Genomic DNA, 25,063 nt, shown 5'->3' with positions numbered 1-25,063 from the left:
CAAATAAACTTGATTTTTATATACGTGTGTATGTATGCACCCCCCCCACCATTACTAAGAACATTCCAGTAGGGGTAAACAAATGCCTTAACGAAATATCCTCATCTGCCAAATGCTTCAATAGCAGTGCTACAATACCAACATGCCCTTGACAGTAGTGACTATGGGCACCGCCTAATATTTTGATGCGACCAATGCCCAAAAACTCCACGCCAGATGAAATCGTGGCCGGAAGATAATGTGGTTTAACCCCCCCCTACAACAAACAGGTTAAAACAAATGTGGGGAGAAAATTCCTCACAACAATCAAGGATTGCTTTAGACGTGGGCATCCCCTGGCCAAGATTTTCAACATGAACACCCTTAAGTTGAGTTATTCCTGTATGCCAAGTTTGGCCGCCAAAATCGGCGCACACAACAAGAAAATACTGACGGAAACACCAGCGCCACCCAAGATGTGTAACTGCTGCAATAAGACGACCTGCCCCCTCAATGGCGCGTGCCTTACAAAGAACATTATTTACCAAGCCACCATTGAGAGTGAGCGCAGTAAGGAAACCTGTATCGGGCTTACAGGGGATATATTCAAGTCACGCTACAACAACCACACTGCGTCATTCCGTCACGAGGGCAAGCATCATGCAACAGAGCTGAGTAAACGTATGGACTCTAAAGGAATCCGGAGAAAATTATATACCAACATGGGACATTATAGCACGTGCTCCAGCATATAATAGCACGAAGCACTGTAATTTGTGCCTCGCAGAAAAATATTATATTGTATGCAAATCACACCTAGGCACGCTAAACAAGTGCAATGAACTAGCCAGCGCATGCCGGCACGTTAGTAGGTTTATTTTAGCAAACATCTTGAGTATAAAAGTAGCCATGTACTGATGTTTTTGCTGCACCTGATGAGAGCAAGTCGCTCTTGAAACAGGCTTGTCGTGCACAATAAAATCATGTGTACAAATTGAAGTATTTTCTCTATTTTGTTGTATATACAGTTAGGTCCATATATATTTGGAGACTGACACACATTATTTTTACCTGTTTACTGAAACATTCAGGTTATAGTTATGACATGGACAAAGTCCAGACTTTCAGCTTTCATTTGAGGGTATCCACATTAAAATTGGATGAAGGGTTTAGGAGTTTCAGCTCCTTAACATGTGCCACCCTGTTTTTAAAGGGACCAAAAGTAAATGGACAATTGACTCAAAGGCTATTTCATCGGCAGGTGTGGGTAATTCCTTTGTTATGTCATTCTCAATTAAGCAGATAAAAGGCCTGACGTTGATTTGAGGTGTGGCGCTTGCATTTGGAAGATTTTGCTGTGAAGAAAACATGCGGTCAAAGGAACTCTCCATGCAGGTGAAACAAGCCATCCTTAAGCTGTGAAAACAGAAAAAAAAAAACATCTGAGAAATTGCTACAATATTAGGAGTGGCAAAATCTACAGTTTGGTACATCTTGAGAAAGAAAGAAAACACTGGTGAACTCATCAATGCAAAAAGACCTGGATGCCCACAGAAGACAACAGTGGTGGATGATCACAGAATAATTTCCATGGTGAAGAGAAACCCCTTCACAACAGCCAACCAAGTGAACAACACTCCAGGAGGTAGGCGTATCAATATCCAAATCTACCATAAAGAGAAGACTGCATGAAAGTAAATACAGAGGGTTCACTGCACGGTGCAAGCCACTCATAAGCCTCAAGAATAAAAAGGCTAGATTGGACTTTGCTAAAAAACATCTAAAAAAGCCAGCACAGTTCTGGAAGAACATTCTTTGGACAGATGAAGCCAAGATCAACCTCTACCAGAATGATGGAAAGAAAAAAGTATGCCGAAGGCGTGGTACAGCTCATGATCCAAAGCATACCACATCTGTAAAACACGGCAGAGACAGTGTGATGGCTTGGGCATGCATGGCTGCCAGTGGCACTGGGTCACTACTGTTTATTGATGTGACACAGGGCAGAAGCAGCCGGATTAATTCTGAGGTATTCAGAGACGTACTGTGTGCTCAAATCCAACCAAATGCAGCCAAACTGATTGGTCGGCGTTTCATAATGCAGATGGACAATGACCCAAAACATAAAGCCAAAGCAACCCAGGAGTTTATTAAAGCAAAGAAGTGGAATATTCTTGAATGGCCAAGTCAGTCACCTGATCTCAACCCAATTGAGCATGCATTTCACTTGTTAAAGACTAAACTTCAGACAGAAAGGCCCACAAACCAACTGAAAACCACTGCAGTAAAGGCCTGGCAGAGCATTAAAAAGGAGGAAACACAGTGTCTGGTGATGTCCATGAGTTCAAGACTTCAGGCAGTCATTGCCAACAAAGGGTTTTCAACCAAGTATTAGAAATGAACATTATTTTTACAATTATTTAATTTGTCCAGTTACTTTTGAGCCCCTGAAATGAAGGGATTGTGTTTAAAAAATGCTTTAGTTCCTCACATTTTTATGCAATCATTTTGTTCAACCCACTGAATTAAAGCTGAAAGTCTGAACTTCAACTGCATCTGAATTGTTTTGTTCAAAATTCATTGTGGTAATGTACAGAACCAAAATTTGAAAAATGTTGTCTCTGTCCAAATATATATCATCTCATTATCTCTAGCCACTTTATCCTGTTCTACAGGGTCGCAGGCAAGCTGGAGCACATTTATACACACACAGTGCTCAGTGTAAATGAGTACACCCCCTTTGAAAAGTAACATTTAACAATATCTCAATGAACATAAACAATTTCCAAAATGTTGACAAGATAAAGTTTAATATAACATCTGTTTAACTTATAATGTGAAAGTAAGGTTAATAATATAACTTGGATTACACATTTTTTTCAGTTTTGCTCAAATTAGGGTGGTGCAAAAATGAGTACACCCCACAACAAAAACTACTACATCTACTACTTTTTATAGCCTCCATGATTTTTAATGACAGCACCGAGTCTTCTAGGCATGGAATGAACAAGTTGGTGACATTTTGCAACATCAGTCTTTTTCCATTCTTCAACAATTACCTCTTTTAGTGACTGGATGTTGGATGGAGAGTGATGCTCAACTTGTCTCTTCAGAATTCCCCATAGGCGTTCAATTGGGTACAGATCAGGAGACATACTTGGCCACTGAATCACTTTCACCCCATTCTTCTTCAGAAATCCAACAGTGGCCTTAGATGTCTGTTTAGTCATGTTGAAAAAGTGCATGACAACCAAGGGCATGGAGTGATGGTAGCATCTTCTCTTTCAGTATAGAGCAATACATCTGTGAATTCATGATGCTATCAATGAAATGCAGCTCCCCGACACCAGCAGCACTCATGCAGCCCCACATAAGGACACTGCCACCACCATGTTTCACTGTAGGCACCATGCATTTTTCTTTGTATTCCTCACCTTTGCGATGCCATACAGTTTTGAAGCCTTCAGTTCCAAAAACATTTATCTTGGTCTCATCACTCCAGAGTATAGAGTCTCAGTAGTCTTCATCTTTGTCAGCATGGGCCCTGGCAAACTCTAGGCGGGCTATTTTGTGCCTGGGCTTTAGGAGAGGCTTCTTTCATGGACGACATCCATGCATGCCATTCCTCTGCAGTGTACACTGTATTGTGTCATGGGAAATAGTCACCCCAATTTAGCTTTCTACTTCTTTAGATAACTGCAGTGAACTTGCATGCCGATTTTCTTCAACACTTCTCATCAGAAGACGCTCCTGTTGAGGTGTTAACTTCATTGGATGACCTGGACATCTCTGTAAGATGGTTGCAGTTCCATCTTTCTTAAATTTTTGTACCACTTTTGCTACAGTATTCTGACTGATAAGTAAAGCTTTGCTGATCTTCTTGTAGCCTTCACCTTTGTGGTGTAAAGAAATTATTTTCTTTGGGGAATTCTGAAGAGAGAAGTTGAGCATCACTCTCCATCCAGCATCCAGTCACTAAAAAAGGTCATTGTTGAAGAATGGAAAAAGATTAATGTTGCAAAATGTCGCCAACTTGTTCATTCCGTGCCTAGAAGACTTGGTGCTGTCATTAAAAATCATGGAGGCCATACAAAGTACTAGATGTAGTAGTTTTTGTTGTGGGGTGTACTCATTTTTGCACCACCCTAATTTGAGTAAAACTGAAAAAATGTGTAATCTAAGTTATATTATTAACCTTACTTTCATGCTATAAGTTAAACAGATGTTATATTAAACTTTGTCTTGTCAACATTTTGGAAATTGTTTGTGTTCACTGAGATATTGTTTAAAATGTTACTTTTCAAAGGGGGTGTATATATACACACATCTACCACTTATCTGGATCCGGGTTGTGGGGGTAGCAGCCTAAGCGGAGCAGCCCAGACTTCCCTCTCCCTGGCCACCTCCACCAGCTCTTCTGGGGGAATACCGAGGCGTTCCCAGGCCAGCCGAGAGATGTAATCTCTCCAGCATGTCCTGGGTCTGCCCCAGGGTCTCCTCCCAGTGGGGCATGCCCAGAAAACCTCCCTTGGGAGACGTCCAGGCCCTGGACTCCAGAGGGCATCCTAACAAGGTGCCCAAACCACCTCAACTGACTCCTTTTGATGTGGAGGAGCAGCGGTTCTACTCCGAGTCTCTCCCGAATGACCAAGCTTCTCACCCTGTCTCTAAGGGAGAGCCCAGCCACCCTGTGGATAAAACTAATTTCTACCGCTTGTATCTGCAATCTCATTCTTTCGGTCACTACCCATAGTGGGAACGTAGGAACAGTAAATTGAGAACTTTGCCTTTCAGCTCTCTCTTTACCACAACACACTGGTTTAGCGTCCGCATCATTGCTGACGCTGCCCCGATCCTTCTGTCCAACTCCCGCTCCCTCTTACCCTCACTTGTGAACAAAACCCCGAGATACTTAAAGGTCCCATGGCATGGTGGTTTGTTGACGCTTTAAACGGGCTCGTGGAGGCTTCCAGATGTTATATCCGCAGCCTTTCTCGAAATGAACCCTCAGCACGTAAATATAGCCTCCTGGGAGAAAGCCCCATTTCAGCGCTTTTCCCAGTGCGTCGTTTTGCTAATGAGAAGCAGGAGGCAGGGAAGGGTAGAGGGTGGGGGCGGGCCATGGGGGGAGGGGGAGGGGCTTGACCAAGCTGCGCACACACATACTCACTGCTATCAGTGCCTGTAGCCATGCTGCTAAGACAAAACCCCGTTCTCCCTCGGACTCCTTTCGTAAACTCAACATGACACAGAGAACAGAGAGTGAGAGTGTTTGGAGTAGTAGTTTACGAACGTATAATACCCTAGGCTTGAACACGCACTCCATAACCAAAGAGGATAGAAGCAGCAACTACAGCAACATATCGCTTATCCAACAGAAGACATGCATTGCGGAGCAATAGTCAAACATAAGCTCATAAGTTACAGTCAATTTCCAGACTAAACTCAGTTTAACAGAGCATGCTGCATGCTCTTTAGTTTTGTAGCGCAGATTACCTGGCTAACTGCAGGAAGCGGTTAGCTGCACAGCTAATGTAGCCATTGCTAGGCTAACACACCAATTTTAAAACACGGCAAAATGACCAGTTATACACTTACTTGTTCAGTGTTTGTTGCTGATGCGGCAGGGATGCTTGGTATGGACCCAGGCTTCAGTGACAGTTGATGTGCAAAACCTGCCCTGTACTGTCCCAAGTTGTGGAAACATTCCTCAGGAAAATGCTTCCGACAAACATACACCGTCTTAGGTAGACTCGACGGTGTATTATTGAAGTAAATAAAATTAAGCCACTGCGTCTTCAGGGGCTCTCCCATCGGCAGTAAAAACAGACTCTTTTCTGTGTTGTCACATCCATGTACAGCGCAATTTCCATGTTTTGCTCGCTTAGGTGATGCCATGTTGTTGTGTCCTCTATGGTCTCCTCACTACAACTGGGCAGGGCAATCCATACAGTGGGTGGGAATCCAGGGGGGGGGGGCGTGGGGATCATCTCCCTTGCTGACGTAGTAAAGGGAAGAGCTTATCAACGCGCCGTTTTGACGCGCCATTCTCAAATGTTGGGCATAGTTTGGTTTACACATTATGAAATTTCTAGCCACTGGGGTGACTTAAGAAGGTCAGAGGAACTCATTTTAACGTTAAAAAACCTCAGAAAGTGAAAATTTCATGCCATGGGACCTTTAAACTCCTCCACATATATATATATATATATATATATATATATATATATATTATGGCATGCCGTTCAGGAAATTAATCTTTGAATATATGGAATTAATATGTAGTGGATGTTCATTATGTCTTGTATGAATCCCTGAATATATTGAATGAAACTTTGAATATATTGAATGAATCCCCGAATATATTGAATGAAACTTTGAATATATTGAATGAATCCCTGAATATATTGAATGAAACTTTGAATATATTGAATGAATCCCCGAATATATTGAATGAAACTTTGAATATTCATTCATTATCTCTAGCCGCTTTATCCTTCTACAGGGTCGAATATATTGAATGAATCCCCGAATATCACATCACACATCACATTATCTCTAGCCGCTTTATCCTTCTACAGGGTCGCAGGCAAGCTGGAGCCTATCCCAGCTGACTACGGGCGAAAGGCGGGGTTCACCCTGGACAAGTCGCCAGGTCATCACAGGGCTGACACATAGACACAGACAACCATTCACACTCACACCTACGGTCAATTCAGAGTCACCAGTTAACCTAACCTGCATGTCTTTGGACTGTGGGGGAAACCGGAGCACCCGGAGGAAACCCACGCGGACACGAAGAGAACATGCAAACTCCACACAGAAAGGCCCTCGCTGGCCCCGGGGCTCGAACCCAGGACCTTCTTGCTGTGAGGCGACAGCGCTAACCACTACACCACCATGCCGCCCTATCCCCAAATATATTGAATGAAACTTTGAATATATTGAATGAATCCCTGAATATATTGAATGAATCCCCAAATATATTGAATGAAACTTTGAATATATTGAATGAATCCCTGAATATACTGAATGAAACTTTGAATATATTGAATGAATCCCTGAATATATTGAATGAAACTCTGAATATATTGAATGAATCCCTAAATATATTGAATGAAACTTTGAATATATTGAATGAATCCCTGAATATATTGAATGAAACTCTGAATATAGAGATCTTGCAGTCACGTGACCGGAAAGTACACAACCGCCATCGTGTCGGTCAAAAACACCACTGAATACTGCTGCACTCGTGTACAGAATGGATCAATTTCAACCGACGGACTACACGGCTCATTTTTCTAATGAACAGATAACTAGATATATGTCTAAAATAAATGATCTACAGATTTGTGACCCTTATGGCTTACCGGACGGAGTTTTCACGACCGGATTTTGAACTGCCAGCGGAATACCCGGACGTGTATGATTACCTCATCAACTTTCTCTCGCTGTTCAGTGGTGAAGCACTGCGTGCTTAGAAATCTCTGGACAGTTTTCTTTACAGAAATTCAGGATTTGCCAGCGACTCAGATGTGGCATCTTGTAAACAAGAAAATGATCCTCACTGGATGGGTAAGTCACTTAAGTATTGAGTATAGCACTGACCAGCCGATTATAGAATAGAATAAGGTAATTCCAGCTGTAATTCCAAATCGTCCGTGTTGTTTACATGGATCTGGCGTTGGAGAGGTAGAGGCTTGGCAGTGGAGATTTGAGTGGCTGTTTTCTGAGCTTAGTCAACAGGCCGGCTCTGCCTGTAGCCTCGCTTTTGCTCCCGGCGCTGCCTCCTTCGCTTTGCTTCCGATAACAATCCACGGAGACCCCGCTGGTCTCGCAATCTCGTCCGGAATGTTTTTTTTTTTTTTTCTCGTCCGGAATGTTGTGCATGCGATGGAAATCGCTACAAACCATCATTTTCTGCTGGAAACCAATGTCCAGTAAGTCCATACGGTTGTAGTGGATATTGAAGTCTGGTACAGACGAACAACACGCAAAAATACACACAAAAAACATAAAAACCGTGCACAGGTAGGGAGAGCTTGTAGCCACAGCCATTGTAGTAGAATTGTATATAGTAGGGTTTTCCAGAAGAAAAGGTAGAAGTAAAAGCAGAAGTAGAACCAGAAGTAGAAGTAGAAGGCGGAATATGGCGTTTGACCGACACGATGGCGTCTGTCACAATCTGGATCGGCTGTGACGTCACATGCAAGTGCTCCATATGTAATGAAACTTTGAATATATTGATTGAAACTCTGAATATATGGAATGAAACTCTGAATATATGGAATGAAACTTGGCTGACGTCATGAAGGCATTGCTGCCGTCCTGCAGCAAAAATGAGTCCGTCGGCTCGGGATTTGGTTGCGGCTATTTTAAACAATAAAGACATTGTTAACACTCTGGCGAATGCTTGTGGTTTTATTAGTGTTTACTTCTTTTATGTGCAACGAAGCTACGGTGACAAAGTCATTTCCCTCGTGGATCATATTTGTATAACGGTATTTTCTGTATATAAAACTAATTTGTAAATTTTGTTTGTCGAGTTTTACAGCGTTTCTCAATATACTCTAATACTCTCCTCTGAGTCAGAGTTTTTCTTGGGACCTGTTGTCTGTCTGCCGAGCTGTGGGAGCGGGGGCAGAATACAAAGTTTCATTCCATATATTCAAGGTTTCATTCCATATATTCAAGGTTTCATTCCATATATTCAAAGTTTCATTCAATATATTCAGGGATTCATTCGATATATTCAAAGTTTCATTCAATATATTCGGGGATTCATTCAATATATTCAAAGTTTCATTCAATATATTCGGGGATTCATTCAATATATTCAAAGTTTCATTCAATATATTCGGGGATTCATTCAATATATTCAAAGTTTCTTTCAATATATTCGGGGATTCATTCAATATATTCAAAGTTTCATTCAATATATTCGGGGATTCATTCAATATATTCAGAGTTTCATTCAATATATTCGGGGATTCATTCAATATATTCAGAGTTTCATTCAATATATTCGGGGATTCATTCAATATATTCAGAGTTTCATTCAATATATTCGGGGATTCATTCCATATATTCAAAGTTTCATTCAATATATCCGGGGATTCATTCAATATATTCAAAGTTTCGTTCAATATATTCGGGGATTCATTCAATATATTCAAAGTTTCATTCCATATATTCAAAGTTTCATTCAATATATCCGGGGATTCATTCAATATATTCAAAGTTTCGTTCAATATATTCGGGGATTCATTCAATATATTCAAAGTTTCATTCAATATATTCGGGGATTCATTCAATATATTCAGAGTTTCATTCCATATATTCAAAGTTTCATTCAATATATTCGGGGATTCATTCAATATATTCAGAGTTTCATTCCATATATTCAAAGTTTCATTCAATATATCCGGGGATTCATTCAATATATTCAAAGTTTCGTTCAATATATTCGGGGATTCATTCAATATATTCAAAGTTTCATTCAATATATTCGGGGATTCATTCAATATATTCAGAGTTTCATTCCATATATTCAAAGTTTCATTCAATATATTCGGGGATTCATTCAATATATTCAGAGTTTCATTCCATATATTCAAAGTTTCATTCAATATATCCGGGGATTCATTCAATATATTCAAAGTTTCGTTCAATATATTCGGGGATTCATTCAATATATTCAAAGTTTCATTCAATATATTCGGGGATTCATTCAATATATTCAAAGATTAATTTCCTGAACCGCATGCCATAATAGATAGATAGATAGATAGATAGATAGATAGATAGATAGATAGATAGATAGATAGAAAGTATTACAGTTTTTCTCGATTGGTTTGGCTCATTTCCTGAAACTGAGATGACATTCCTATGACTATAAGGTCATTTTGCCAAACAGTGTTACAGTTCTGCACAACCCTTCAGATAACCAGCAACATGTCATATGTCTCCCAAAACTGTTCATTCATGCTTCAAAATGAAATCCCTTTCCCATATAAATAGTCAGTACCATAAAAATGGCATAGATCCTTCTCAATTGCTTGGCCTCATTTTCGTTCATTAAGTGCTTCTGTCTAAATGACCTGGATGGCTCAGCACAACTACATGGATCATCTGCAAATGCTCATATCTCTCCCAAAACAGTTAACCATGTGTCAAAACTAAATATCCTTCTCACATAAATAGTCAATGCCCCCAAAATGCATTGTCCCTTTGGCATTGTGTAAGCACTGCAAGTCAAAATGCTTAGACATTTTGTCAGAGGTCTAGCTAAAGGAATACTATTATATATAAAACTGGAGAAATAGGGTTTTACAGTGAGAGCAGCCTCCAAAGTTTGACACCACACACAGTGCACTCATTTCGCCAAGGAAATTGTTTATTCACACAATTTTCACACAAACCAAATTGCATGCATTACTGCATTACGTACAGAGAATATAGGTAAAAGGAAAATATGCATTGACCTTCTGCATGTGATATCATGCGTCCTCGCGCTGAAAGGCTGTATGGCAAAATATAAACATGAACCAAAAAAGCAATAAAGTTCCAGAAATGAAACACTTGGACTAGTCGCTGTTGCCGTCTTCCCCCACCCTCTCCTGGTCACCATCCTCATCCTCCTGGCCATCCATCCGCTGCTCTTTGTTTGGCCACAGATTTTCATCTACATCGCACCGGATGTTCTCCCTTGCGATGCAGCATGGGAAGAAGCGGCGTGAATGTCTTAGCCAACCCCGACACTGATCGCCTGTGATGTCTTCACAGGCAGCATCCATCGCATTGAGGAGAGACCTCTGATCCCCAATGTGGCGTTCATAAACTCTCCACCTCCAAGCAGAGAAAAACTCTTCAATAGGATTGAGAAACGGCGAATATGGTGGTAAAAACACATGACGCATCCTTGGATGGCTGTTGAACCATGCTCTGATGAGTGGGCCATGGTGAAAGCTCACATTGTCCCACACAATGACAAACTGTGGTAGGTGGGGTGCTTCGAGACCCCTTTCATTTTCGGGGACTAAATCCATATACAGACGGTCCAGGTAGAGGAGGAGCCTCTGAGTGTTGTACGGGCCCAGGCTTGCAATACGTGTGGCCACACCATTGTCAGAAATGGCCGCACACATTGTAATATTTCCCCCTCTTTGACCCGGGACGTCCACTGTGGCCCGCTGGCCAATGATGTTACGTCCGCGCCTGCGGCTCTTGGCCAGATTGAAACCAGCCTCATCTACAAACACCAGGAGATGAGGTGTTTCAATCCCCTCCAATGCCATTATTCTCTACAAAAGAGAAATATAGGTAGAACCAAATCATGTAGATGGGTCATACACAGCAGTAATATGTTCTTCACAAAGTCAATATAACCTGCAGCGGTTCCAAACCTATGCTGGCCTATGCAGAGGTACTCCAGGTGGTCTTTGACACAAAATGGAGAACTACTGATCACAGTTTTCTGTTACAGTCGTTAAGCAAAATTCTGTGGTCAGATACTGGATTCCAAAGGCACAGTAAAGATACGGAAAACCCCCCAAACTTTGAACCTCTGCATAGTGTATAGGTTACAATGGTGGAAAACAAATACAGTAATTGACTTACCTGCACATACTGGTACCGCAGTTCTTTCACCCTCTCTGTGTTCCTGTCGAATGGTACCCTGTATATTTGTTTCATGGTCATATGATTTCTCTTCAGTACCCGGTCTATGGTTGAGATGCTAATGGAGTTGATATTGTGGAAGATGGATTCATCTTGAAGGACTGCGTTGCGGATCTGTGTGAGTGTGATGGCATTGTTTTGTATAACCATGTTGCAGATGGCTTGTTCCTGGGGATCTGTGAGCAATCTCCTTCTACCGCCCAAAGGAGGCTGTCGCCCAATTCTGCAGATAGACACAGACATGACAATTTGCACTGCAATACTACTCTAAACTGCAACTGTAATTTACTTTATTTTGTCCAATTTACTGTAGTATTTTCTTTGTCACTTTATATACGCAACACTGCATCATACGATTTTGCAGTATGGGCCGACACACATGCGCACACGTGCAGGCGTGCACACACACACACACACACACACACACACACACACACACACACACACACACACACACAGCTTTCCTAGAAAAAATTGTAATTCCATCACTGCCTGAGTGCATACCTGTTTTCCCTGCGAAAGGGTTGTATGATGGAGGAGACTGTAGAGCGTGGCACGTTAGGCTGCACTCGGCGCCCTGCCTCTGCCATGGTTAGGCCATGATTGACTACATGGTCAATAATGGTGGCTCGAATTTCATCGGGGACAGTGTGATGCCTACGCACTCCTCGCCCTCTTCCCCCTACTCCACCACCACGCATCCGCACCCCTCCTCCTCTTCCTCTTCCTCTCCTTCCTCCTCCTTCTCTTCCTCTTCCCCTTCCTCCAGCTGGAAGTTGTCCTTGTTGAGGTTCCTCCATGTTCACTCTGCAAATAGTACTGGCACCAGGCCAAGCTCTATATACAGTATACATGTATGGCAGCAGTCACAGTCATACACAACACCTGCCAGGTAACTCCACAAACTGTTGGATTGGTCATCTGTGATGTGGGAAACTCCTCCATCGTTAGTCAAAACCTGAATTCACCTGTCACTTATTCACCTGACTGCCATGTATTTATTCCAAAAATCTTCCAAAATCTTCCAAAAATATATATACTATATTGTATTATGTCCTTGACTAATTTTGACAATTGAGCAGACTATTCTGCATATGATGACTTATACGATGAAATTGTTCTGACATGTTTTGGAGGGAACGACAATTACATTGAGAAACAGCTAATTGGGATGGATTACGAACATCTATTCATTTGGAAGTTGTGCTAAATGTGGGATGATTGTGTTAACTGTGGGCCACTTGTACATAACCATTTGCAAGGATGCACTAGACACTTGAGACATGTACAAAGGATTTGCAATTTGATGAAAGCAATGAGAAATGCCAATCTGTTGTGAGAAATTGCAAGTGGGTTTGGGGATTTGTCCATGTTATTTTGAGAATGTCATCTCAGTTTCAAGAAATGAGCCAAACCACTTGAGAAAAACTAAAAGAGAGTGTAAGGTATGAAGCCCATTATATTATTATTACTCCACCAGTCTTCACTTTTTCATCTGCACTCATTTATTGACACTTATTTTGCAGGTGTTGTCACTCAGAGCAGAGGTTATAGTGTGAAATATCCTGATAATCTGATCTGTGCTATGAGAGGATTCAATGTCTCCATTCCCTGTAGTTATTCTTATCCAAAATCAAATCCCAATATTCAGGTGAACCAAAAGCTTTGGTGCTCAAGGAATCCAAACACGTTTGTACGAACCCTCCATATGTTTATGACGGCTCATCAAACACCAAGTCAGACTTTGAGTATGTTGGAGATGTCAAATCAAACTGCAAAATAAAGTGTGTGTGAACATCATCTCCCTCCTGCTGTGCTTCAGTACTCCACCCACATCAGGGCATACTACAGTGGTTCCGAAACCTGGCATACTGAAGGGAACCACCCACGGAGTCCTCCACATTCTAGGACCTCATCCATGCCTTGTCACCACCCAACAAAACCAGCATCCGAAAGGAGCAGGAGCAATGCTTTGAAGCCTTGATGTTGGCCCAGCAGGAAGATCACCAGGTGTTCCGGCACCTGCTCACGTCGGCAGGGTCCTCAACCACAGACCCTCCCCACATGACCCTCATGAAGATGGGGCTGCATGATGATCTGGAAGCCTTCATTGCTTTCTTCAAGTAAACAGCCAAAGTGTGGGGGTGGCCGGTTGAGCAGCACGTAGTGTGCCTACTTCCATTACTGACTGGCGAGGCACAGTTCATCATGCAGCAGCTCCCTGCCAACAGCTGGCTTGTATATGTGGACCTAAAGTGAGCCATCCTGCAGCGTGTTGGCTGCTCCTTGGAACAACATCGTCAGTGCTTCCAGAAACTGACATTTGTTGCCCAGCCGTTCTCATTTGGCCAACAGCTCTGGCACACCCGCCAGCAGTGGCTGAGGGTGGATGACCACAACGCTGAGGGGATCATCAATCTGGTGACACTGGAGCAGTTCATTGCACGTCTTCTGGAAGGAATGGTGGAGTGGGTCCAGTGTCATTGCCCGGCATAGCTGGATCAAGCCATCAAGTTGGCAGAGGACCATCTGGCGGCGGTTTCAGTGGCAGGTGGGTGTGTCCTCTTTTTCTCTCTCCTTCCCCCCTTCCTCCTATTCCTGTCCCCACCCCCTTCCCCCACCTTTGAGATGGGGGCTGCCGCACCCACGGTGTCATCCCGTCTTCCCCTACTGTGTCTGTGTCTTCTCCCCCCAGGTGAATGATGCCCATAACACCGGTGCAGAGGTGAAGTCTGGGCTGGTATGCTGGCGCTGCGGGGAGCCCGGGTATCTCCAGGGTCAGTGTCCCATGATGGACCGGGAGCCTGGTCCGGATCCCTGACGTGCCAGAGACCGCCCTGATTAGGCAGGAGGGTATCGTATACCGGTGAGTGTCCAAGGGGATACGTATCATGTGTTAGTGGATTCCAGTTGTAATCGGACCTCAATCCACCAAAGCCTGGTGCAAGGTGAAGCATTGGGGAGCACAAGTGGTGAAGGTTTTGTGTGTGCATGGGGATGTTCACAATTATCCATTGGGGTAGTATCTCACTGGGCTGCGACAGCCCGCGACTAGTTGGAGACACAATTGCAATAAAATATGCAAATTAGCAACAATTTTCACCTGGTATCACACTGAATTGATATTCGCATATTTTACTGCAATTGTTGTCTCCAACAAGTCGCAGGCTGTCGCAGCCTGGCTTTCCCTCGGCAGGCAGGGAAGTAGAGGAAGCCTCACAGAAACTGACTTGAGAAGGGTTTGCGATGGCTTTGCGACATCAGCAATGCATTTGAGGCTATTTTGAGATAAATTTTATTGCACGAATTTTTTGAACATGTTCAAAATGTCAGTGACGAAGGAACGACACTTTACGAGGAAATTGAGAAGCCCTGCAAATATTTCAAGACACTTTTGAAACTCTCTCACGAATGACATTCACAATTTGTTGCAAGCTGTCGCAGCCCAGTGAGATACTAGCTTTAGTGTCCATCCACATTCTATTTCAGGAACAAAAATATAGTTTAAAGGCAGCAGTTAATCTGCATCTTACCCACCTGCTGATTTTGGGGAGTGATTGGCCAGGGTTCAGAGGATTAATGGAGCATATAGTAGGGGGTGGGTCCTGCAATAATGTGTCACAGGGAGATCCCGGTGTGCCATTGACTGGGGAAGCTGTCACAGAGCTGTCGACGTCATCACCACATCAGGGCGATGCGAGGAGTGAGAAGCAGCTCGCCCCTCCTCCCTCCTGGGTGAAGTGCCCTTGAGCAAAACGCCTAACCTCCAACTGCTTTGGCAAGAGTGGTGGCATACCTTGTATCTGATTAGCCAAAGAAAAACTGATGTGATTATCAGTTCAAGCAGGGAACCCACTCAAAGATAAACTTCATATCTTTGTGTTACCATGTAATATCTTCTATATATCTAATAGTAGTAGTAATAATACAATTTCCCGTTAGCACAGTCGTGAGATGAGACTCTGCATCATGTGTTTGACCGAGAGTAATTGATGGTCAAACTCTCCAGCCAAATGCAGCACCCGCCTTCCCGTATTTTGCCATTATTAAGGATATGTTATATCGAGTGACGCAGGACACTCAAACTGGTGAACAGTTACACACATCAAACAACATGGTTCACTTTATTTTTTGTGCAAATTAGGTGCAGAGCACATAATGTATGTGGCTTACTAAATCAAGTGTATGGGAAATAAATAATAAAATAAAAATATATTAAAGAATGACGAGATGAATCTCACCAGTACATCTTGCTGTAGGTGCTTAATATCCATATGAAGCTCCATCTGGATGTCTTCTAGTCGAGAGTAGGCCAACGGGGAGTGTTTAAAATGACCTACTATCTTCCTTGCGTTGGCCAGGGTCTCCGTCACGCTGCGCTGAGACAGCAGGCCCTCATGCACACAGAGTTGACAGGAGTGGGCTACACAGCCCAGACTCGGCACCCCCATATCCCTCATAGCTTTCTTCATATTTGCCATGTTGTCGCGCAAAATTATGTGGACCCGTTGCTTGTCAATTCCCCAGTTGATTAGCATATTTTCCATCGCTTGCTGGATGCATTCTGCAGTGTGCGATCCACAAAATTCCTGGGCATGTAGGGTCACACGGCGCAAAACAAAACTTGAATCAATCCACTGTGCGGTAAGGCTTAGTAGAGACATGGGAGCCACGGACGAACTCCAGATGTCTGTGATGAACGAAACATGGGGTACATCTGATAACAGGACACGTAGTGTGTCAGAAATCTTCTTATGAAGGGCTGGCAGAGCTTTCTCAGTGAAATAGTGACGAGATGGCATTTCAAATCGAGGTTCTACGTGCTCCATAAGCATAAGAAACCCAGGGTTCTCTACAAAGGCAAACGGCAGGTCACTTATTGCAATCATCTGTGCTATCTTGGCTATGGTCTCCTGTGCCTTTGCGCTTTCACGGGGCATTTTTTCTTTCCTTTTTAAACTCTCCTGCAGCATGAGCTGAGTCGTCTTTGGCTGCGTTGCCTGTGTAAACTCGCTGTATTGTGTCGGGTGTTTGTTTTTCAGGTGCTGTATCAGGTTTGTCGTATTAAATGTGGCCCTTTCCTGTCCACCCCTTGAAATTCCAACTTTACATATTTCACAGTTTGCTATGGCAATGTTGTTGTCATCAACTTTGAAATACTGCCACACGGCAGACATGCTTTGCTTTCCGCTTCGAACTGCTTCCGTGATCAACTTTGCCAGCAACAGGCAGCCAATAACCAATAGCATCTCTGCTACAATGTGATGTCATGCCGCATGCGTTGATGTTGCTGTGTTGAGACAAGCGGTCTGGTCCCACTCTGTGCCAACGCATAGCTATTGATGTGTTAAAATTTTGAATATATTATATAGATATATATCCAATCCCTGATCGGGAGGTAATGCCCGATTCCGATCGAGTCTGAAACCACGTGATCGGGCCCGATTTCCGATCACGTGATTGGATCGGGACATCCCTACTTATTGTTATAATCAACATTGAAATCACCCATGATAACACATTCTGATATATTCAAAGTGTCAACATTCATGCATAAAATTTCAAGTTCTGCAAAAAAGTCACTTTGTTGAGCAGGGGCGTGTTTAGCTTATTTTGGGGGGTGCTCAAGCACCTCCAAAAACGAGCTCAGCACCCCCTAGCTCAGCACCCTCAAAAACACTGCTTTTGGACGTAATTTTCAGAAATAAGTGCCCTTGCGCACTACGCAATGAATGTGTGCGCGGGCATGTGTGTGTTCTTGAATTCACCTGTTACGTGATAGTTCTATGAGCAGTAAAATCCCTCTCCTCCTTGCGTCCCCTCTGATTGGGTTGCCTGTCCGCGCGAGTGCTTGCTACGACATGGTGTTTTTTTTAACTGGATTCCACGCCGATGAGGAACTCGAAGTAGCACCTGAGTATTACTGGCATAGCGAGATGTGAAGGTACGGACTGGAGTTACAATTGTTAAACACAACACAATAAAATGAATAGCTCCAACATTACAAATGCAGTAGTAGGTCTTGTTTAGTTAAAAATATAATGTAAATATTTGTGTCAGTGGTTGTAAATGTGTAGATATCATAGTTTATTGGGTCAGCTTCTGTTAAAACATTGCATAAATCTAGTCTTGTCTAGTCTAGTCTTCTTGTCTAGTTAAGTCTAGTCTAAATGCGGAATAAACGTGGAAACACTGTCGTTCAAGCCAGGTGCTTCTGTCAGCTCTGGGGGCTAAGCACCCCCAAAGATCAGATGCTAGAATCGCCCCTGTTGTTGAGGAGGCCTATAGCACACGCTGAAAAGAATTGGTTTGGTCTTTGGTAAACTTAACTCCAACCAGACTGTTTCTAGGCTATCACCAATGTCTTTTCTGTGGTGGAAAGCAATGTCTTTATACATATAGTCACAAACTCCCTCATCTTGGTGATTTTGGTCCTTTCGCACAGTAATGTATCCAGGGATCACAATCTCTGAATCCATCACTGAAATATTCAGCCATGATTCTGTAATCCCGATTACACTGGGATGAGCTTTGGCTGCTAGTTCACGAAGTTCGTTGACTTTTGGCAGTAGGCCATGCACATTCAAGTGGATCATAGTAAGTCCTTTGCTCCCTAGGTGACTGATCACATCATCACTTACTGACTGAGGTGGTATTGAAATCTAGTATTCTATCTTGGTTGGCATGCACAGAGTCCTCAAAAAACGAGTCCAATGGGGATGGTAAGTAGCATCGGTTACAATACCAATCATCGTTACTCCTACCAAGCGCATGATATTCCTTGATGGAGATGTTCATACACTTAGATGAAACCAAAGGTCACAACTGTCACAACACAAAGCCGCTTGTGAATTGTGAACCTCTTTGTTGCACCACATGGAAAGGCTGGACCTGAACATCATTCGATGTCAGCAACAGCAGTATCCCCAAATAGGTTAGTGCACAAACAGTCTGCTTCATCAGATTTCTTTGGCATTTGTTTACATGATGTCCTCCACTGTTGTTGTTGTGACATCTCACCAGGTCACTTCTGGTACATAGAAGTGTTGAAATCGCCCATCGTTTCAACCATGAAAGCACTACAATTTTTTTCCTCATGGGCCAAAAACACATCATAGTTAAGATCTATATATCCTTGGACATCTGCTCAAGTCTTCCTATTATTTTGATTGTTCATAAAACTGTAAAAATTCATAAAAAATTATCAGAGCTGTCAAAGTGTAGCGAGACTCTGGTGTGGGTGGAGCACAGAAGCATGGCAGGGGGTTGTTTGCGATTTGATTCTTTCCTTTATTGCTGCTTTACAGCACACAACTTGGACACTCTCTCACACACACACACACACACACACACACACACACACACACACACACACACAGGCTAGTAGCAAGCCTTCGGTGCCGTTCTCCCCTTCTCACCCTCCTTTTATTGGTGCAGTCACTGAAGGAGACACACAAACATGTTAATTGATAACAGGTGTAGTGACATGACCACTCACCTTCCACTCCGCACTCCATTCACAGACTGATGCTCAGCCATGCCCCCGCTGCCACATACCCCCACCGCCCGACTCAGGCTGGGAAGCCATCCGGCCTGAAGCTGACTCCCCCCCTTGACAGGAGAGGAAGTCCACCACCGCCATCTGTGCCCCCAGCCTGTGGACCACCTCGAATTTAAATGGATGGAGTGCAAGATACCAATGGGTGATCCGGATGTTGGCATCTTTCATGCGGTGGAGCCACTGGAGGGGCACGTGGTCCGAGCAGAGAGTGAAAGGGCGCCCCAGCAGGTAGTACCGGAGAGCGAGGACTGCCCACTTGATGGCTAGGCACTCTTTTTCAATCGTGCTGTACCTGCCTTCCTGCTTCGACAGCTTCTGGCTAATGTACAGCACAGGACGCTCCTCCACCTCCTGGGACAGAATGGCCCCCAGCTCTCTGTCCGATGCTTCCGTCTGCAAAATAAAGGGGAGAGAAAAGTCAGGGGAGTGTAACAGTGGCCCCCACACAGCGCAGCCTTTACCTTAGAGAAAGCCTGTTGGCATTGCTCCATCCACTGGACTGGATCTGGTGCTCCCTTTTTAGTGAGATCAATCAGCAGGCTGGTGACATCCGAATAATTACGTATGAACCTCCGATAATAGCCAGCCAGCCCCAGGAACTCTCTCACCCCCTTTTTGGTCTTGGGCCTCGGGCAGGCCGTAATTGCTGCCGTCTTATTAATTTGGGGATGTACCTGCCCATGGCCCAAGTGGAAACCCAGATACCGTACTTCCACCTGCCCAATCGCACATTTCTTTGGGTTGGCCGTGAGACCTGCCTGCCTCAGCGACTTTAGGACAGCCCTAAGGTGTTTAAGGTGCCGCAGCCAGTCATTACTAGATGATAATGTCATCCAGATACGTGGCTGCATAGGTGGTGTGGGGGCGGAGGACCCTGTCCATAAGCCGCTGGAATGTTGCGGGCACCCCAAACAGCCCAAAAGGAAGTGTGACGAATTGGTGTAAGCCAAACAGTGTGGAAAAGGCCATTTTCTCTTGGGATAGAGGAGTCAAGGGGATCTGCCAATATCCCTTCATTAAATCCAATGTCGAATAAAAATGAGCAGTGCCTAATCGATCGAGCAACTCATCAATGCGAGGCATTGGATACGCATCGAATTTAGACACCATATTGACTTTCCTATAGTCCACACAGAACCGGACCGACCCATCGGTCTTGGGGACCAGGACCACTGGGCTGCTCCAGTCACTGTGGGACTCCTCGATTATGCTCATTTTGAGCATGGCTTCAAGTTCATCCCGGACCACCTTTTTTTGTGTTCGGACAGATGGTCAGGGCGGCTATGCACTACCACCTCTGGGGGCGTCTCAATGTGGTGTTCTATGAGGTGGGTGTGGCCGGGCAGGGGTGAAAACACGTCGGAAAAATTTTTCTGCAACTGGGCTACCTCTGTGAGCTGGGTTGGGGAGAGGTGGTCTCCACAGGGGACCGGAGTGGTGGGAGATGTCAATTTTCTTTATTGAACCTCTGGCCCCAGCTCCGCCTTCTCTGGAATTACTGACACCAATGCCACAGGGACCTCCTCATTCCAAGTTTTTTTTTCTTTTTTTTCTTTATTTGCTTTTATTTATTTGTAGCAAGGTTTTAATAGATTGAGTCGGTAAACTTGCAATGCCCCACCCCTGTCCGTTCGCCTCACCTCATAGTCGACATCCCCGACTCGCCGTGTGACCTCGAAGGGCCCTTGCTACTTGGCAACCAATTTAGAGCTCGACATGGGCAGTAATACGAGTACTTTGCCTCCCGGTGTGAACTCCCTAAGGCACGTGCCCCTGTCGTACAGTCGGACTTGACATTCTTGCGCCTGCCGGAAATTCTCCTGGGTTAAGTGCGTGAGTGTGTGGAGTTTGGCACGCAGATCGAGAACATATTGAATTTCATTTTTATTAGGTGAAGGTCCCTCCTCCTAATTTTCATGTAGCATGTCCAAAATGCCATGCGGCTTATGCCCATATAACAATTAAAACGGTGAAAACCCTGTGGAGGCTTGCGGGACCTCTCGTACTGCAAATAACAGGGGCTTGAGCCACTTATCCCAATTATGTGCATCTTCGCTTACGAACTTCCGAATTATATTTTTGAGAATTCGATTGAACCATTCTACTAAGCCATCTGTTTGTGGGTGATAGACGCTAGTGTGGATAGGCTTAATCCCCAGTAACCCATACAGCTTGTGCAGTGTGCGTGACATGAATGTAGTGCCTTAGTCTGTCAGGATTTCTTTTGGAATCCCGACCCGGGAGATAAAGCGGAAGAGTGCTTCTGCTATACTGCATGCTGAGATATTGTGGAGAGGCACTGCTTACGGATATCGCGTTGCATGGTCTACCAGGACTAAAATAAAGCGATATCCTCATGCTGACCAATCTAATGGCTCAACGAGATCCATCCCAATACTTTCAAATGGGGTCTCGATTAAAGGGAGAGGGTGCAAATGCGCTTTTGGAGTGGCCGTGGGATTTATTAATTTACTAATTACTAATTTACTAATTCGCGGCATGCCGCATACCACCAACGGACATCCCCGTGAATCCCTGGCCAATAGAACCGGGCCATTATTCGGGCTAGTGTCTAATCCTGCCCCAAGTGTCTGGCCATGGTATATGGAATATGAATTCCTGGCGGCTCTTTGGAATTAATAACTGTGTTATCTCTTCACCAGTTTGAGTGTCCTGCGTCACTCAGTATAGCCTATCCTTAATAAATAGCAAAGTAGGGGAAGGCCGGCGTCGCATTTGGCTGGAGAATTTGACAATCGATTACTCTCACTTGGTCAAATGCATGCCGCAGAGTCCCGTCTCGCCACTGCTCTAATGGGAAATCCCCAAGGGAATCCCCGAGAGAGGGAGGAGGGATGGGGCGCTCCTCACTCCACGTATTGCCCTGATGCGGTGCTGACGTAGACGGCTCTGTGACAGCTTCTCCCGCCAATGCAACTCCAGGGCTTTCGCTAGCTGAATTATGGCAGGACCCACTCTTCACTATGTGCATCATTAATTCCTTAAACCCCGGCTAATCAGTCCCCAAAACTAGCGAGTGGGTGAGATGAGGGTTAACCGCCGCCTTTACACTATATTTTTCCCCTCGAAATAGAATGTGGACACACACCAAAGGGTAGCTGTGAACATCCCTGTGCACACACAACACCTTCACCATTCGTGATCTCCCCAATGCCTCACCTTGCACAGGCTTTGGTGGATTGAGGTCTGGTTACAGCCGGAATCCACCAAAGCCTGATACGTATCCCCTTGGACTCACTCACTCACTCTGGGGGCCTCGGACCATGGTGATCCCATCCCTAGCCGTTCTGACCAGATGTCACCAGCACCGTCGATCTTGTGCCACTTCCATCCAGGCATCGGGTGGCACTCCATGCTGTGCCACGTCTTCTCTGACATTATCGACCTACCATTTTCGTGGCCGACCAATGGGCTGTCGGCCTCTGGGCTGACCGATCATGGCACTTCTTGGGAGCGCATCTTCATCCATACACGTGACGTGCCCAGCCCATCTAAGTCGATACGACCGTGCTATGTCAGCAATCGGTGGTATGTGAGCGCGATCCATGAGCTCCTGGTTATGCAAGATCCGCCATTCCCTGGTTTCTTCGTCTTGAATTGGGCCCCATATCCTGCACAGTATGCTTTGTTTGAATATGTTCAGTCGTTCTTCAAGTGCTTTTGTAGTTCTCCAAGTCTAGCACCCATATAACACTATGGGTCTTATGATAGTGGTATAAATCTGGAGTTTCATTGCGTTTGATAATATTCGTGCTCTTAGAGTTTTGTTCAACGACCAAGTGCATCGAGCTCCTGCTGCAATGCGCAGCTGGATTTCCTCCGATATAAGATCCGCTTGGTTGATAGTTGAACTGAGATATTTAAAGGAGTATACTACCTCGTGCCTGGAGCCTCTGAAGTCCATCTCACCAAGCAGAGGTACTCCTCTCGTGCCCTCCATAAGCTTCGTCTTCTTATCGTTGACAGATAGGCCTACTCTCTCTGCATTCTCCTTGAAATATAGATACGTATCTTCAAGATGGTATAAAACCTCTCCACAAAGATCTAAGTCATCAGCGAAGGCGAGCTTGTCGAAGCTTACGCTGCCCAGCTGTATCGGCCGACGAGTAGGCGGTGTTGTCTTACAACCCATTCTAATACCAGGTTGAACAGAAGGGTTGAAAGCGGACAGCCCTGCTTCAGTCCGCTTTCGATCGAGAAGGTGTCTGTGATTTCACCACTGATCTTGATCCTGCATTGGGTGTTATTATAACACATCTTTGTGAGGGATATAATTTTATCAGGGATGTTAAATTCCCTGAGAATGGCCCACAGCGATGATCTATGAACGCTGCCCATAGGCTTGTTGAAAGTCAATAAAGATATGATAGGATGATTTATTGTACTCATGGTATTTTTCAAGAATTTGTCACAGAATAAATATCTGATAGACAGTACTTTTCATAGGCCTAAAACTCGTCTGATAGTTTCCTATAAGTCTTTCTGTGTAAGGCTGCAATCTTTGATATAAAATATTGACTAGAACTTTGTATCCAATGGATACAATACAGATTCCTCTGTAGTTGCTACAATCCATTCAGTTGCCTTTCTTGTGCAGTGGAACAATCACTCCCATCTCCCATTCCATAGGCATAGTTTCCTCTTCCCATACTTTTCTAATTAAAGCTATCAATCTTTGGTGTAAACATTCTCCTCCAAACTTAATCATCTCAGAGTACACACCATCTATACCTGCAGCTTTGTTATTTTTAAGCCGCTTTATAGCTAACCTGATCTCAACTTTTGATGGCATCTCAACTCTATCATTGGCCCTAATCATTTCTGGATCACCATCGTACATTACGGGTTCTCGGGGGGGGGGGGGGGGGGGGGGGGTGTCTATTTAATAGAGTTTTAAAATGCTAGATCCATCTGTTTTGGATGCCTTTTTTTCCCAACAAGTGTTTTACCATAAGAGTTCTTAACTAGTTCGCACCTTGGTTGGTCTCCTGATCTCTGATTCTTGATGCCTTGGAATTGCTTTCTTGTTCTTCCACTCCTTCTGTCTTTTTCGATCTCTCTCAACTGATTCTGTATGGCTTCTTTCTTCTTCCTCTTGTTTACCCTGCACGCTTCCGTTCTCACTGCACGGTAGTACTTTTTTCTCTTGTTGTTATTTCTATCTTCTAACCACTGCTTTCTAGCTGATCTTCTTCTCTCTGCTGCGTTTGCACATTTCTGATCGAACCACACATTTCTTCTTCTCCTTCATCCTTCCTCACCTAGAACATTTTTAGCTGCGTCCACCATTACTGTACTAAGGTTTTGCCAATCCAATAGGTCTGCATCTTCATTCTCCAAGACATCGAAGCGGTTGATTATTTCCATAGCATATCTTCCTCTGTATTCTTCATTCATTAGCTTCTCTATATTGATTTTCGGCAAGCGTTTGACTTCTATTCTTTTACTTTTTAGCTTTATTTTCACCTTTCCTATCACAAGCAAGTGGTCCAAATCACAGTCTGCATTCCTATAGACGCATGTGTTGAGGAGTGATGACCTAAATTTCTTTCTGACCATAATATGGTCAATTTGATTAATTGTACGGCCCTCAGGGGATATCCATGAACCTTTATGTACTTGCTTGTGTGGAAAGATGGTGCCTCTGATCACAAGATTATTCTGTAGTGCGAACGTTGCGAGTCTTATCCCGTCGTCATTGGATTCTTCATGCAGACTATGAAGTCCTATGGTCCCTTTAAAGGTGTGAACTTGCTTGCCAATCTTAGCATTAAGGTCACCGAGAATGATCAGGAAGTCATGCCTAAGAATCCTATCTAG

This window comes from Neoarius graeffei, chromosome 19 (assembly GCF_027579695.1).
Source record: "Neoarius graeffei isolate fNeoGra1 chromosome 19, fNeoGra1.pri, whole genome shotgun sequence".
Taxonomy (NCBI): Eukaryota; Metazoa; Chordata; class Actinopteri; order Siluriformes; family Ariidae; genus Neoarius; species Neoarius graeffei.
This window is presented reverse-complemented; position numbering follows the sequence as displayed.